This window comes from Delphinapterus leucas, chromosome 17 (assembly GCF_059928025.1).
Source record: "Delphinapterus leucas isolate spDelLeu-1000000601 "Yukka" chromosome 17, BTC_Dleu_Yukka2, whole genome shotgun sequence".
NCBI lineage: Eukaryota > Metazoa > Chordata > Mammalia > Artiodactyla > Monodontidae > Delphinapterus > Delphinapterus leucas.
Window position 1 is genome coordinate 74,431,356 of NC_143145.1, and position 16,604 is coordinate 74,447,959.

Genomic DNA, 16,604 nt, shown 5'->3' on the forward strand with positions numbered 1-16,604 from the left:
TGAAACTCCTCTAACCCCAGAATAGTTAGAAAAGCAACATCAACTCTAGATTCCAACTTGCAAAACAAGACAGAGCACTCTAGGGAATAGGAGGCATTAGAAAGTTCCCAGAGAATCAGTGTCAGAATAAGTATGCTTCCCAAGGATTCCAGAATGTCCTCAGCATTTCATTTACCCATGTTCTTTTTGTCTCTTTAACATACATAATTGCAAATCCAGGTACTTGAAAATAATCTAGACTTAGCTCCAGGAGCTAGCTAGCCATTCATCAAACAAAACAGATGGAAAGTGGAGCTAAAGGGAAGTAAAAAATAGATATAGTTTGAAGCAAAGCAGTGAGGCAGAGTGCAGCCCTGGAGGAAGAGAAAACAAGAGGAACTGGAAGGCTGATCTTGATTTCAGCTCATTCTCTAAGGTAGAGGAAGGAGAATTCTTCCTTCTTTTACCCACCAGAAGTGAGAAAGTTGGCATTTGACAAAATCGTTAAAACAAGGAGAGAAACACCAGACTGTGTGGTTATGGAGGCAGACAGTAGGGGTTGCTGGAGAAGAAGGTTTAGTTAGACTGGAACACTAGGTCATGAGTGGACTCAGACTTTCAGGTCAACTCCAGCACCAGTTAAGTCTCCTGAAAATCACTTTAATTCCATGCCAAAACAAAAGCCAATGCTTAATAGTTCACAGACCAGGTCCTCTTAAACTAAGACAATGAGGTTGTTAGTTTTTCCCTGCAATATTGATCCATTCATCCGTCCATCCATCCGTCCGTCTTCTTACACCAAGGACTCTTGACATCTACAAAATGCTTAACATTTTCCTTCGGTTTACATTGTCAGTCTTTTCAGTTTAGCTGTTTTTCTGGCAATAGGCAGCTTGAATATGTGATTTTAAATTTTTTAGTGAAAAGAAACATTTTACAAAAGCTAAACTAAAAATGAAATTAACTAACTTGAAAAGTACTTAACAGAAGCTAAGTGGCATTTCTTTCATTAGATAGTTTGCAAACTTCTGGCTGAAAGCTTTTTTACTTTTTGATAATTAATCCTTCTCCAAATCTGTTGTTTATAAATTTTACTTCATCATACATATCTCTAAGGAAATGTTAGAAAACTAACATATTGTACTTTCCTCTGAACATTTCTTGGCATAGTTCACATGCCAGAAATAAACAGTGACAATCCCTAAAAGTAGCAAATACTTTAGTGTAAGGCCTTCCCAATGGCCATGTCTGAACTCCTTACCTTGGCTCCAAGATCAAGGACACTTGGCTCCACCCTCAACGCACACAATCTAGTCTTACCTCCCCTCCACCCCAGCCTACTAACTGATGTCTCTGAATTTACTCTTGCCTTCTGCAATCTGCTTCTCATGTGTCACACTCTATTTAAATCCCATTAATGGTCATATTACCCCTAGGGATAAAGACATTAATCCTCACTGTGATCCCTAAGGCCTGGCATGATTTGTCCCTTACCTACCTCTCTGACCTAACTGTACAATAGAAATAAGATGTGAGTAACAAATATGAGCCATATATAAGATTTTAAATTTCTAGTAGCCACATTAAAAAACAGAAACCAATGAAATTAATTTTATTAATATATTTTATTTAACCCCAAACCATATAAACTATTATTATTTCAACATATAATCAGTATTTTAAATAATGAGATAGTTTTATTTCTTCCCTTCCAATCTGGAAGTCTTTTACTTCATTTTTCTTGCCATATTGCACTGGCTAGAGACCCCAGAATGGTCTTCCTTGCTTCTTTCCTGATCTTAAGAGGAAAGCATTCATATTACTAAGTTTAATGTTAGCTGTGTGTTTTTCATTGATGCCCTTTATCAGGTTGGGGAAGTTCCCTTCTCCCTACCTTCCAACTTTGCTGACAGTTTGAAAAATCAGGACTGGATGTTGAAGTCAAATGCTTTTTCTGCATCTACTGAAATGATTGTGTAGTTTTTCTTCTTTAGTACTGTACTTTAGTACTGTACTTTTTTTTCTTTAGTACTGTACTTTAGTACTGACGAATTACCTTGAATTTTGAATGTTGAACTAATCTTGTATTCTTGGAAAAGACCCATTTGGTCATGATGTATTTTCCTTTTTATATATTGTTGGATTTAACTGGCTAAAATTTTGTTGAAAAATTTTGCATCTATGTTCATGAAGGATATTGGTCTGTAGGTTTCATGTAATGTCTTTGCTTAGTTTTGGGATCAAGATAATGAGGGCTTCATGGAATAAGTTAGACAATACTCCCTCCTCTTCAATTTTCTGGAAGTTTGTGTACAATTGGTGTGATTTCTTCCTTAAATGTTTGGTAAAATCACCACTGAAGGCATCTGGGCCTGGTGTTTTCTTTATGAGAGAAATAAATGAGTTAACACATGTGAAGTAACTAGAACTGTGCTTGGCTTGTCAGAGGTGCTGAATAAATGTTAGCTTTTAATTTTTTAGAATTCATCTATATTTTCAATTAAAGTAATAAATGGTTATTACAGAACTTAAAAATATTTTTAAATTTTAAGGAAGAAGAAATCACAGTAATCCTACTAGCCAAAGGTCAGTAGTATTAACATTTTAATGCATTCTTCAGTGTTTCCTACAGGTAATTCATGCTTGTTTATATTGTTATTGTTTATATTGCTCTGTGCCTACTTTATTCACTTAATATTCAATTATTAACATTTCCCAAGTCAGTAGAAGTTCTTAATAAATAAACTTTCAAAGGCTGTACTATTACATGGTCATACCATAATTCACTTAACCATCATTTCGTATTTTTGGAATTGTTCTACTTTCCCTGCAGAGGAGATCCAAGCACCTCTTTCCTGCACTTTCATATATATTTATATAAACACTCGTATAAACTCTAGAATATTCCCTCCAGGCCTTCCCTCTATGGTGTGCTAATAACATACACTGATAACAGCTAATGTTCATTGTGTGTTTACTATGTGCCAGGCACTGTAAGAAGGGCTTTACATTAAAAGTAGGAACCATTATTATCATCCCTATTTTACAGATGAGGAAACTGAAGTACCAAGATGTCAAGCAACTTGCCCAAGGTCACCCAGATAGAGAATGGTAAAGACAAGAAAGTCTATCAGGTTTCGCAGCCCACATGACTAACCATTAGGCAATAGGGCCTCTCAGCTTATATCTATAGACTTCTTATATGAATTCCATTCCACACCTGAGTTGCTGATCCTGAGATATTGTTTGAGTTCTTGCCCAGCTCACTTGTCCCAAACATGTGTTCTCCACCTGGATTTGGGGTACAGTTGCTAACAATTCCTTTACTTATTACCCGTTTCTTGTTCTGTAGTTATTATAGTTTCACTGCCAGCTCCTCCAGCCCGCCAGCTAGAACACCCATCATCCCAACCAGAAATTGGGACATATCATCTGATAAAAGAATTCTTTTCCCTACTTTGTAAATTTGTTTTCACGAAAAAAATGATGTATTTTAAGTGAATCATTATACAGTCAATAAAGAGACTTTATTGAAAAGAATTTAAAATAGAAGCTGCCCTAGAAAATGAAAGACACGCCAATAAAAAACAACAGGTTGTACACACTGGTAACAAAAATATACAGGTTGTCTAGTATCCTAAAACGGAAATAAAAGTATTTTCACTTCTCAACTGTAATCCTCATAAAAGGTGTTATCTCTGCCTTTGTCTAGGTCTATATTTTGTGTTGACAACTGCAATATCGTTTCAACAGCTTTTTCATGGCTATATTCTAGAAAATTAGGATAGAGAGACTTCATTACCAGAAAAGACTTTGTGTGTGTTCTGCTAAATTGAACTTTTCAATGAGTGTGTGTATTTGTGTTTGTTTTTGTCATGTCTAAACATGTCTAAACAGACCACACTCAAGAGCAGCCCGAGCTAGAACTTTTCTCCAGTTGATTCCCTCTCTGTGGTGGTCTCTAATGAACTCTCCAAAGTTACTTCCCAGGAGGAAAATGGCGTTAGAATCCTCCTCCAACAAGAAGCCTCTGGGTCCAGGGTCTTTTCCACTTCCTCACCTGTCCTCAGGTACCCGCCTTGCTTTATCATATCCGTCTTGGATCTGCCAGGAGCCGGGCACCCCACTGTATGCAGATGAGATGGACCAGAATAGTCCCCGCCTCCTCAGCTCAACGTAAGTTTAAAGTAGCAGCGTCCTTTTCCAAGTTCTGTTTTTTGTTTTTCTGTCAGGTCCCTTTAATTATGCGCAGTTTAGACTCAGATGGGTCCCGTAAGTGCAGCCATCAATCACAAATCACAAAAGACTCAAGAGTGCCGACAGACGTGGTTGCAATCTGTCTCCATTTTTGGAGAGAAAACTAATTTCGTGAACTTCACAAAGTAAATGGGTCTAAAATTTTAAAATTAGAAAAATTATCCCCTCAAGGACCCTCGTCTGGGAAGTTTTAATAGCGGTAACCTCAAGCTCGCCCAACTACTTTCAACTCTTGTTCGAGTTGAATGAGAATCAAAAGAAAAAGGACCACTGGAGATCAGGAGAAAAACTGGAGGATGCGGGCATCGATCCCGCTACCTCTCGCATGCTAAGCGAGCGCTCTACCATTTGAGCTAATCCCCCACCGCTGGCCACGGCTGCTTATCTGTTCCTCTAGAGAGAGAACAGAGCGTTTAGAAGCGAAGATAAATATTCTTGACCACATTCTTGTCCCTGTTTCATGGTTAAGGCCAAAGTAACAAAAAAAAAAAAAAAAAAAAGAAACCCCTCTCCTTCGAGCCGGAATCGAACCAGCGACCTAAGGATGGCTACTGACACCAGTCTACAGTCCTCCGCTCTACCAGCTGAGCTATCGAAGGGAGTGAGGGGATAAGTCCTCAACCCATCTTCATAACTTTTAGTCATTTTTCTAGGCTTCGTGTGCTTTCTACCGCGTTGCCTTCGTGATTCCCAGGTTCCTTGGGCACGAGATCCTCCTTGCGGACCTCCCAGCTCCTCACGGCAGCCGCCCCGAGCGTTCGCATCGCCGACCTTGCATGGGCTCTGAGGACTAGGTCAGGGGCCTGGCCCCGGGGAGCCGGCCGTTGGCCCGGGACGCGGCTTAGCCGTGTCGGCACTCAGGGGTTCGGGAAACGCCAAAGACGCTTTAGAAACAAGCGAAGGCCGTGACCCGGCAGCCTCCCCGCTGAGCGCAGGCTCAGTGCCCCGCTCGCTCAGAACTCGGACCGCATGTCCCCGTTTCCGGGATTCGCAAAAGATTCACACCGAGGAAGCTACGGGTTTGGACCCGTTATTTGGAAAGTAATGTGTTATCAGAGAAATCCTTATGCGGAAAGGACCATAAATCATAGGAAGCTCGACAAAAACGTCCTTGTCTCCTTCGAGCCGGAGTCGAACCAGCGACCTAAGGATGCCTCTTAAGGGTATTAACTACAGTCCTCCGCTCTACCAGCTGAGCTATCGAAGGGACGTGCAGAGCCTCTGCCCCCGCCCCCCTGAGATTCAATACCTAAGAACCAGAGCGCGCTCAACCCTTACCCAGAGATGAAACTGAGCATGCGTAATGGAGGGAGTGGGGCGCGAAGGGAGTACGTGCCCGAATGTTTTACGCGTGCGCAGAAAGACTACCCGGCTGTGGCTCGCGGAGCCTGACTGTGGTAGAAGTGAGTTCCGAACTCTCGTGTCAAGACTCAAGACTCCTCCGCGTGTCTGTCGCACTTTTTCTTTACTCCCGGTGTTAGGGGAGTTACTGTCGGGTGTGGTTTCCCTATTCTGTAACCTTTATGTCTCCTCACCCTTCGTGTGAGGGGTCCGTGGTGCAGGGTGATGCGTCCGACTACGAATCAGAGGACTGTAGGTACGATTCCTTCCAGTCTTGGCGTTTTTGTCCCCTTAGTTTTCAAAATCAGAGACTTTTACTACTTTGGGGTTCTCCCAAGCACAAATGCCGAGAGTTTACCACACCTCGAGGGCGGAGAGCCACCAGGCTTGGTTTCCGATGCCGCCTGTCGAACTTTCGAGATGTTGAGAGGTTGGCGAACACTAATAACGGGACGCCGGTAGCCGGGCGAGGAGGACGGCGCGGGGCAGAGCCGAGGAAAGGAGGGGCCGTTCCCGCGGGCTCCAGGTAGGAAGTGGGGAGGGAGCCCCAAGGTCAAGCCCGCAGTTCCCAGGACAAAGCTGGTTAATGTCGCGGGGCTGCGTCTACCGCGGCTCAGCTCGTCAGGTCTTGGAAGGTATTTGAAGATGTTGCAGTCACCCAGTTACTAAACCACGCCAGCCATGCCCGACAATGCAGAGGGAGCAAAGTTATTTACAAGGTTCTTTGGAGCCCGCTCCCATTTTACATTTCATTTAACAAACCCCTTCTTGGTTGTCAGCAGAGCAGAAAAACCGTCTAATGATTTGGGTTCTGCCCTCAAGGGCCTTTCAACCAAGAGGGCATAATGTTGGTTTGAGCAAACTGAGTTTTTATTTTTAAGTTATTAATCTTACTTGTGGAAAGGGGTTTAGAATTAGTTCTTAAGTCTCCCCAAGTAAGGTAACAGCTCCCCAAAGTAAAAGTTTTAATACAATGTGAGGATGAGTTAAGGAAGAGAAAATGCGAGGTTAGGGAAAAGGGCTAGTCATTAAGTGGGAAAGCGGCTTCCTTAAGGCCACACAAACATGGTTAAAAGGAGTTAAAAATTTAGAGGGTGGGGCAAGCACAGGCTATTTGAACGAAATGGTGAGCTTTATTTTTGTTTCATTTTGCCATTTTTCGCACGTAACAAGCCGGTAGCTCTTTAAAGTTATATAGTGTCTCCGAGAGTTAAAAAAATACTATCTCTGTGAGAGGCGGGAGAGATGTGTCGCACCCCTCCCCCGAAGTTTATGGAAAGAACCTTGTAAATTAGGCTAAGAGGAAAGGGCCTTCATTTTATTCGTACTGTCTTATTTTATAGGGTGGCAAGTCAGGCGTTTATTATCCGCAGAGGGCACTGTCGTGGCCATCACTGCACTGTGGTGGAATCCTGGCCCCTTGGTGTAACCCCTTCCTGATGCACTCTCTTCCAAAACAGCCAGCCAGATAAGAGTGACGCGTTCCAGGAGGGCCAAGATGTTTCTTGATTTCTGGCCCTCTTACTTGTGATAGAAATCCACACAGAGCTAATGTAAGCAAGTGGCATGTATTACGGTGATACAGTAGTGTCCCAGGGAAACCATGGAGGAGTGGTAACTAAGCCTCCTTGTGGTTTTCCTCAGCACCTCTCAGCTTCTCTCTCTGCTTCCCTAGTGCACACAGTTGGAAACATGGTGCTACACCCCTCCATCCCCACTACCCTAAAAATTCCTGACCTTTATCCCTTAGTCTATTGCCGAAGATTGAATATTTAGTCCCTCCGCCTGGCCCCAAATTGATATGTTGAAAACCTAATGCCCAACTGATGGTATTAGGAGGTGGAGCCTATGGGAAGTGATTAAGTCGTGGTGTCACAGCCCTCATGAATGGGATTAGTGCCCTTATGAAAGAGGCCTCAGAGAGATGCCTCCTCTCTTCCAGTCATGTGAGCATATGGTGAGAAGGGTTGGACACATATGATTGCATCCCTCTTTCCTAGGATGCCAGTGAAAGATAATAAAGATATACAAGAAGAAAAAGTCTCCTGCCACATGGAAAACAAAGTAGGTACAATCAGCAAACCTGAGCTTTAAAATAATTTCTGGGATTGTGGAAAGCAAGTGAGATTGAATAGATACATGGCCCCAAATGGAGAAAATCACAGCTCAGAATACACGTTCTAGAAGCTTGCAGAAACAACCATTTTCCCTATGGAGCTCCGAAGAGGCTTCAGGCACAGAGGCAGCAGCTCAAAGGTCGGAGGCCCATAACAGTGTGCAGCTGCTGCAGTCTTTGCCCCAGCTGGAGCTACCTGGAGAACTGCTTAAGCCAAGTAGATTTGCCTGGGGAGAGCCTATGGGGTGAGTATAGGGCTGGGGAGAGAGGCAGAGTAGAGTCTAATAATAAGAGACCTGGAGAGAAAGAAAGGCTGCCCCACCCCACTGGCAATTAAGTTGGCAGTTTGGAGCATCTTGGGCCAGCACCATAGAAATGAAAAACCCTGCTTATCCCCAGGACCCAGGCATTTTACAAATCCCAATCAACGTAGTCCTTGATTCATGAATATGAACATATGTCTCCCAGACATTTGAGAGGAAACAAAAACAACTTAAAGTCCAAGGTGAACAAACAAAGTAACTGATCCAGGAGGAAACATGATGCAAGGAATAATACAAAACCACTTTTTAAAATGCTAATTGATATTCTCAGGGACACCAGAACAAGGTGGTATTAAAAGGAGCAAGGAGAGAAAAGTTGACTTCTTGAAAACTAAGAGTGATTGCTAAGGTGAAAAATAACACTGATTATGGCAAAAGATCAAATTTCGAGTTATGGAAGATAGAATGGAAAATATCTCCCAGGACACCAGAATAGAGAGAGCAGAAACTATACACCTAAAAGCATGGCGGATAGACCCAGAAGACACAATGGCTATCTAGTCAGAGTTCCAGAAAGGGAAAGCAGAGACAATGTAAGGAAAGGAATGTGAGAAAGACATTAGTTATTGAAAGGGCCATACAAGTAGGATGAATGAAAAACAGCTGTGTCTGGACACAGCCTAGTGGAATTTTAAAGCATTGAGGATAAAGATGAAACCCCCAAAGCTTTCACAGATGGGGAAGAAACAAACAGAAAAACAGGCTAGCTACAAAGGAATGAGAATCAGATTATGATCAGATTTCTTATCAGAAGTACTGGATGCTAGAATACAGTAGAGCAAGGCCTTCCAATTTCTGTGGGGAAATAATTTTGAACCTAGAATTGTATAACCAATCAAAGTAGCGATCACATATGAGGACAAATAGATAATTCACACAAAGTCTCAAAGTTTAAATCCCGTGATTCCTTTCTGAAACAAATTTTTTAAAAAAATATTACTTGAGGTTCTTATAATGATTGGTTTCTCCAGGAAGCAGAAGCTGACACAGAATTAGAGTACAAAAGTTTACTGGACGGTAACATCTGTGAACAGAAAAGGGGAAGACACAGTATTGGGTGGGGGTAGCCATCAGACAGTGACGCAGACCTGACAAAGTCTCTGCCAGCCCCCTTGGTAGCTGCAGAGCAGATTTCCCTTTAGTGGAGTCCTGAGTGGGGCAGAAATGGCTAGGCCCTTATACAACCTCCTTGTCAGAAGCTGACAACCTTGGCCAGGAAACTGAGGTGAATCCTGAAGAAGTTAACACCAGGAGGCTCTCAGTTAACCATCCTCCTTGCAGCTGGGCAGTGAGTCCTTTCTGGAAAGGCAGTCTAGGAGCAAATACTCTATGTCTGCCACAGATGTACTTCATCAAAACAAGAATCCAAGAAAGAGGAGTACCCAGGATTTAAAAAGAAGAAAGGGACCAACTCAGGAACTCAATGTAAATCCCAGATTAACAGTGATGCAGCAAGCCAAGAAAGCAATCAGGAAGAATTAGGAAAAAACAGAAGAGGTCAGAGGGCTCTAGGAAGATGATCTTTGAAGAAGAAAATGGATTCTTTCACAGTGAATGTGACGAAGGACCAGGAAGAGCTTAGGGATGTGATAAAGGAATGTTGATTTTCTCAGAAAGCAAACCAAAACTAGGAATTTCTAAAAAAGTACATAGAGCTTCATAAAAAACTCATGGTCCAAATATACGGCAAACTGAAAACTGGCATGATTTTGAGAAATTGATGATCTGTGTTGTGGGCTAACGTATCCCCCCCCCCCACTTATATTGAACCTCGAACTTTCAGAATGTGACTATACTTGGAGATAGGGCCTTTAAAGAGACAATTAAAATGGGGTTGTTAGTGTGGGTCCTCATCCACTTTGACTAGTGTCCTTATAACATGAGGATATAGGGAGAGGGAGAGACACCAGACACACAGACAACCATGTGAACACACGGCAAGAAGGCACGCACCTGCAAGCCCGGGAGAGAGGCCTCAGAAGAAACCAAGCCTGCTGACATCTTGGTCTTGGACCTCTTGCCTCCACAACGGTGAGAAAACAAACTGTTGTTTAAGCCACCCAGTCTGTGGTATTTTGTTATGGTAACCCTAGCAAATGAATACAGGCACGGTGAGGAAAGAGAAGTTTGCTTTCTTTTCTGCATCCATTGGTATGGTTTCCATGTTTGTTTGACCACATGCAAACACTTGTGGGGCAGACAGTCCCATAGTTGTCATCTAATACAGCATTTAATAACAGTTGCATTTATTTATTTGTTTATTTGGTAGTGTTTGTAAATGCTTGGCATTCTCGTTATTAGCAATACAGTGTTTTTGCATTCTTTTTTTGAATTTTTGAAGTTATTTTATTATTTTTTATACAGCAGGTTGTTATTGGTTATCTATTTTATACATATTAGTGAATACATGTCAATCCCACTCTCCCAATTCATCCCACCACCACCACCCCCAACACTTGCCCCTGCTTTCCCCCCTTGGTGTCCATACGTTTGTTCTCTACATCTGTGTCTCTGTTTCTGCCGTGCAAACCGGTTCATCTGTACCATTTTCCTAGGTTCCACATACATGCGTTAATATACAATATTTGTTTTTCTGTTTCTGACTTACTTCACTCTGTATGACAGTCTCTAGATCCATCCACGTCTCTACAAATGACCCAGTTTCGTTCCTTCTTATGGCTGAGTAATATTCCATTGTATATGTGTACCACATCTTCTTTAACTATTTGTCTGTCGATGGGCATTTAGGTTGCTTGCATGACCTGGCTATTGTAAATAGTGCTGCAATGAACACTGGGGTGCATGTGTCTTTTTGAATTATGGTTTTCTCAGGGTATATGCCCGGTAGTGGGATTGCTGGGTCATATGGTAATTCTATTTTTAGATTTTTAAGGAACCTCCATACTGTTCTTCATAGTGGCTGTATCAATTTACATTCCCACCAACAGTGCAAGAGGGGTCCCTTTTCTCCACACCCTCTCCAGCATTTGTTGTTTGTAGATTTTCTGACGATGTCCATTCTAACCGGTATGAGGTGATATCTCATTGTAGTTTGATTTGCATTTCTCTAATGATTCGTGCTGCTGAGCAGCTTTTCATGTGCCTCTTGGCCATCTGTATGTCTTCTTTGGAGAAATGTCTATTTAGGTCTTCTGCCCATTTTTGAATTGGGTTGTTTGTTTTTTTAATATTGAGCTGCATGAGCTGTTTATATATTTTGGAGATTAACCCTTTGTCTGTTGACTCATTTGCAAATATTTTCTCCCATTCTGAGGGTTGTCTTTTCGTCTTGTTTATAGTTTCCCTTGCTGTACAAAAGCTTTTAAGTTTCATTAGGTCCCATTTGTTTATTTTTTTTTCCCATTACTCTAGGAGATGGGTCAAGAAAGATCTTGCTGTGATTTATGTCCAAGAGTGTTCTTCTTATGTTTTCCTCTAAGAGTTTTATAGTGTCTGGTCTTACCTTTAGGTCTCTAATCCATTTTGAGTTCATTTTTGTGTATGGTGTTAGGGAGTGTTCTGATTTCATTCTTTTACATGTAGCTGTCCAGTTTTCCCAGCACCACTTATTGAAGAGACTGTCTTTTCTCCATTGTATATCCTTGCCTCTTTTGTCATAGATTAATTGACCATAGGTGTGTGGGTTTATCTCTGGGCTTTCTATCCTGTTCCATTGATCTATATTTCTGTTTTTGTGCCCGTACCATATTGTCTTGATTACTGTAGCTTTGTAGTATAGTCTGAAGTCAGGGAGTCTGATTCCTCCAGCTCTGTTTTTCTTTCTCAAGATTGCTTTTGCTATTTGGGGTCTTTTGTGTCTCCATACAAATTATATGATTTTTTGTTTTAGTTCTGTAAAAAATGCCGCTGGTAATTTTATAGGGATTGCATTCAATCTGTAGTTTGCTTTGGGTAGTATAGTCATTTTCACAATATTGATGCTTCCAATCCAAGAACATGGTATATCTCTCCATCTGTTTGTGTCATCTTTGATTTCTTTCATCAGTGTCTTATAGGTTTTTTTTAAATTTTATTTATTTATTTTGGCTGCGTTGGGTCTTTGTTGCTGCGCATGGGCCCTCTCCAGTTGCGGCCAGCAGTGGCCACTCTTTGCTGTGGTGCATGGGCTTTTCATCATGGTGGCCTCTCTTGTTGTGGAGCACGGCTCTAGGCACACGGGCTTCAGTAGCTGTGATGCACGGGCCTAGTTGCTCCACGGCATCCTCCCGGACCAGGGCTCGAACCTGTGTCCCCTGCATTGGCAGGTGGACTTAACCACTGTGTCACCAGGGAAGCCTGTCTTATAGTTTTCTGAGCACAGGTCTTTTACCTCCTGAGGTAGGTTTATTCTTAGGTATTTTATTCTTTTTTTTGCAATGGTAATGGCTTTGTTTCCCAAATTTCTCTTTCTGATCTTTCGTTGTAAGTGTATAGGAATGCAAGAGATTTCTGTGCATTAATTTTGTATCCTGCAACTTTACCACATTCACTGATTAGCTCTAGTAGTTTTCTGGTGGCATCTTTAGGATTCTTTAGTATAGTATAATGTCATCTGGAAACAGTGACAGTTTTACTTCTTTTCCAATTTGTATTCCTTTTATTTCTTTTTCTTCTCTAATTGCCGTGGCTAGGACTTCCAAAACTATGTTGAATAATAGTGGCAAGAGTGGACATCCTTGTCTTGTTTCTGATCTTAGAGGAAATGCTTTCAGTTTTTCACCATTGTGTTTGTCCTATATGGCCTTTATTATGTTGCGGTAGGTTCCCTCTGTGCCCACCTTCTGGAGAGTTTTTATCATAAATGGGTGTTGAATTTTGTCAAAAGGTTTTTCTGCATCTATTGAGATGATCATACGGGTTTTATTCTTCAATTTGTTAAAATGGTGTATCACATTGATTGATTTGCATATATTGAAGAATCCTTGCATCCCTGGGATAAATCCCACTTGATCATGGTATATAATCCTTTTACTGTGTTGTTGAATTATGTTTGCTATATTTTGTTGAGGATATTTGCATCTATATTCATCAGTGATATTGGTCTGTAATATTCTTTTTTTGTAGTATCTTTGATTTTGGTGTCAGGGTGATGGTGGCCTCATAGAATGAGTTTGTGAGTGTTCCTTCTTCTGCAAGTTTTGGAAGAGTTTGAAAAGGATGAGTGTTAGCTGTTCTCTAAATGTTTGATAGAATTCACCTGTGAAGCCACCTGGTCCTCGACATTTGTTTGTTGGAAGATTTTAAATCACAGTTTCAATTTCAGTGCTTGTGATTGGTCTGTTCATATTTCTTCCTGGTTCAGTCTTGGAAGGTTATGCCTTTCTAAGAATTTGTCCATTTCTTCCAGGTTGTCCATTTTATTGGCATAGAGTTGCTTGTAGTAGTCTCTTAGGATGCTTTGCATTTCTGCAGTGTCTGTTGTAACTTCTCCTTTTTCATTTCTAATTTTATTGATTTGAGTCCTCTCCCTCTTTTTCTTGATGAGTCTGGCTAAAGGTTTATCAGTTTTGTTTATCTTCTCAAAGAACCAGCTTTTAGTTTTATTGATCTTTGCTATTGTTTTCTTTGTTTCTATTTCATTTATTTCTACTGTGATCTTTATGATTTCTTTCCTTCTACTAACTTTGGGTTTTGTTTCTTCTTCTTTCTCTAGTTCCTTTAGGTGTAAGGTAGATGGTTCATTTCAGATTTTTCTTGTTTGTTGAGGTAGGCTTGTATTGCTATAAACTTCCCTCTTAGAACTGCTTTTCCTGCATCCCATAGGTTTTGGATCATCGTGTTTTCATTGTGATTTGTCTGTAGGTGTTTTTTGATTTCCTCTTTGATTTCTTCAGTGATCTCTTCGTTATTTAGTAATGTATTGTTTAGCCTCCATGTGTTTGTGTGTTTTACGTTTTTTTCCCCGTAATTGATTTCTAATCTCATAGAAAAGACGTGGTCAGAAAAGATGCTTGATTTGATTTCAGTTTTCTTAAATTTACCAAGGCTTGATTTGTGACCCAAGATGTGATCTATCCTGGAGAATGTTCCTTGTGCACTTGAGAAGAAAGTGTAATATGCTGTTTTTGGATGGAATGTCCTATAAATATCAGTTAAATCTATCTGGTCTGTTGTGCCATTTAAAGCTTGTGTTTCCTTACTAATTTTCTCTCTGGATGATCTGTCCATTGGTGTAAGTGAGGTGTTAAACTCCCTCACTGTTATTGTGTTACTGTTTATTTCCTCTTTTGTAGCTAGCTGTTAGCAGTTGCCTTATGTATTGAAGTGCTCTTATGTTTGGTGCATATATATTTATAATTGTTTTCTCTTCTTCTTGGATTGATCCCTTGATCATTATGTAGTGTCCTTCCTTGTCTCTTGTAACATTCATTATTTTAATGTCTATTTTACCTGATATGAGTATTGCTACTCCAGCTTTCTTTTGATTTCCATTTGCATGGAATATCTTTTTCCATCCCCTCACTTTCAGTCTGTATGTGTCCCTAGGTCTGAAGTGGGTCTCTTGTAGACAGCATATGTATGGGTCTTGTTTTTGTATCCATTCAGTGAGCCTGTGTCTTTTGGTTGTAGCATTTAATCCATTCACGTTTAAGGTAATTATCGATATGTAAGTTCCTATTACCATTTTCTTAATTTTTACGGGTTTGTTTTTCCGGGTCCTTTTTTCCTCTTATGTTTCCCACTTAGAGAAGTTCCTTTAGCATTTGTTGTAGAGCTGGTTTGGGGGTGCTGAATTCTCTTAGCTCTTGCTTGTCTGTAAAGCTTTTGATTTCTCTGTTGAATGTGAATGAGATCCTTGCCTGGTAGAGTAATCTTGGTTGTAGGGTCTTCCCCTTCATCACTTTAAATATATCGTCCCACTCCCTTCTGGCTTGTAGAGTTTCTGCTGAGAAGTCAGCTGTTAATCTTATGGGAGTTCCCTTGTATGTTATTTGTCATTTTTCCCTTGTTGCTTTCAATAATTTTTCTTTGTCTTTAATATTTGTCAGTTTGATTACTATGTGTCTCGGCGTGTTTCTCCTTGGGTTTATCCTGCCTGGGACTCTCTGAACTTCCTGGACTTGGGTGGCTATTTCTTTTCCCATGTTAGGGAAGTTTTCGACTATAATCTCTTCACATATTTTCTTGGGTCATTTCTCTCTCCCCTCTCCTTCTGGGACCCCTATAATGTGAATGTTGTTTTGTTTAATGTTGTGCCAGAGGTCTCTTAGGCTGTCTTCATTTCTTTTCATTCTTTATTCAGTTCCGTGGCAGTGAATTCCACCATTGTGTCTTCCAGGTCACTTATCTGTTCTTCTGCCTCAGTTATTCTGCTATTGATTCCTTCTAGTGTATTTTTCATTTCAGTTATTGTATTGTTCATCTCTCTTTGTTTGTTCTTTGATTCTTCTAGGTGCTTGTTCTTTAATTCTTCTAGGTCTTTGTTAAACATTTCTTGCATCTTTTCGGTCTTTGCCTCCATTCTTATTCCGAGGTCCTGGATCATCTTCACTATCATTATTCTGAATTCTTTTTCTGGAAGGTTGCCTGTCTCCGCTTCATTTAGTTGTTTTTCTGGGGTTTTGTATTGTTCCTTCATCTGGTACATAGCCCTCTGCCTTTTCATCTTGCCTATCTTTCTGTGAATGTGGTTTTTGTTCCGCAGGCTGCGGAATTGTAGTTCTTCTTGCTTCTGCTGTCTGCCCTCTGGTGGATGAGGCTATCTACGAGGCTTGTAACAGTTGCTTTTAAATGAAGGAGCTGATGCCCAAAGATGTGAAATGACTTACCTGCAGTAACAAAGTTGAACAACGGCAGATGAGAGTTCAGATCTCCTGAGTCACTAGCCAGGACCCCTTGCTTGGCACTACTTGTCGCCAATTGGACACTTGAGTTAGAGGGACTGGATGCTGGACTGCTCCCTGGGAGAAGGGAGGTTGAAAGGCAGTTTCTGATGTCAGGCAAGGTTCAGTGATGACCAGGATTCTGGGAGTAGGAAAGTGTTGGTTTATTCAAGGGAACTGTCTTTTCATCTCTTGAACCCAAAGATCAAGTTCCTGAAATTTGTTAACAATGGAGCTCCATGAAAATGCTGCCAAGATGCCCTGAGATCTGAAGGAAAAAGCCGTTGTTCAACTTGGAAAAATACCTTACACATATCAACATGAAAGGGCTTTCACGTTCTTCCTTTCAGTTAAGGAAACCATTTGCAGATCACAAGGCTCTACCAAGAAAGGTTAAATAATTTCCTCAGACTGACCCTCCAAATTGGGGGAGGAGGGATGAATTCAGGTTTACTGATTCCTCATCCATGGCTTTCTGTAAATATTTACTGTGTCTGGGAAGGTTATTTGTGAGAAAGCACAGAGATGATGTTTCCAAAGTCAGAAAGGGAACCATGCTGGAGAACTCCAGGGGAGCTACAGTTGATTCTTGTTATGCCTGCTAGTTAGGTTCTATAGAAGTCACCGCAAACAGTGATTTAGTGAATACAGAACCATTGCTTCTGGGGGAAATACAGGGTTGAGTTCCCTTAAGCCTCTGTTCATAACGTTTTCATCATTAAGTGATCAGTACATGACCTTGTTTTGTGCATGTTTCTGTAAGGA

At 41.0% G+C, this 16,604-nt stretch overlaps 3 non-coding genes across 3 annotated transcripts; all 3 read right to left on the reverse strand.

Annotated features, from left to right (window-relative positions):
• Positions 1–4,526: 4,526 nt before the first annotated feature.
• On the reverse strand, positions 4,527–4,599 carry TRNAA-AGC (transfer RNA alanine (anticodon AGC)). The gene has a single exon. It is a non-coding gene; the product is annotated as a tRNA-Ala (tRNA).
• Positions 4,600–4,746: 147 nt separating this feature from the next.
• On the reverse strand, positions 4,747–4,835 carry TRNAY-GUA (transfer RNA tyrosine (anticodon GUA)). Its single transcript is given in 2 exon segments — positions 4,747–4,782; positions 4,799–4,835. It is a non-coding gene; the product is annotated as a tRNA-Tyr (tRNA).
• Positions 4,836–5,352: 517 nt separating this feature from the next.
• On the reverse strand, positions 5,353–5,443 carry TRNAY-GUA (transfer RNA tyrosine (anticodon GUA)). The gene is given in 2 exon segments: positions 5,353–5,388; positions 5,407–5,443. It is a non-coding gene; the product is annotated as a tRNA-Tyr (tRNA).
• Between the last annotated feature and the right edge of the window lie 11,161 nt (positions 5,444–16,604).